Source organism: Penaeus monodon, chromosome 32, assembly GCF_015228065.2.
Source record: "Penaeus monodon isolate SGIC_2016 chromosome 32, NSTDA_Pmon_1, whole genome shotgun sequence".
Lineage (NCBI taxonomy): Eukaryota > Metazoa > Arthropoda > Malacostraca > Decapoda > Penaeidae > Penaeus > Penaeus monodon.
The window spans coordinates 26,588,980-26,589,741 of record NC_051417.1 but is presented as its reverse complement, the minus strand read 5'-3'; positions in this window follow the sequence as shown (position 1 = coordinate 26,589,741).

Here is a 762-nt window from a genome sequence, read left to right as displayed (position 1 = left end):
GTTCTATAAACAGTAGCTTTTGCACCATCCTCCGTGGTACTGTTGCATTACTTTAGTTTTCCCAACTCCCCCAACGCTCCCCTTTGTCCTCCCCCAGACCATTCACTATTTCTTCTCTCTTACTCACCACCCTCATTACTTCATCTATCTCATGCGCCCCACTGTCTTTTTTTTCACTATAATTGTCAATACGTTCACGTCATATTTAACTTATTCTGTTTTCTCCACTATTTTTTCTTATTTGCAATATTCACATCATATTTTTTTCATTTGTTTATGGTTTCTATCATGTCGCTCACCTCATTTACTCCCTTTTGTTCACAGTTTTCATTATTTAATTCATATTATTCATTTTCTTCGCACCTATTCACATTCATTCATACAATTGTTCTGACACTGTCGTAATTACTTCCTTCATAACATGTATCTGTAATTCACTATATTGTTTTTTCCTTTATCCTTTTATTCCATTCGTCATTCTTCATCTCGGTCCTTTCTGCTCATTTCGTTGTTTATCTCCTATTCACTATAACCATCATTTCACTTATTTTGTTCATCAGAGGTCAACTCTATCAATTTTCTTCATCGTTTCCTCTCCCGTCAGCGTCAATGACTCACAGCAGACAAACAATTCATTTCTTTCAAGACTCACACGATACTGTATTTGCTAAGCACTTCTTTGTGCCTGGCTTCAGGTTTTCCCTTTAAGCGTTGAAGGGTCGCTCAGGAGTGACGGATAATAGCATTTGGGAGGAGGAGAAG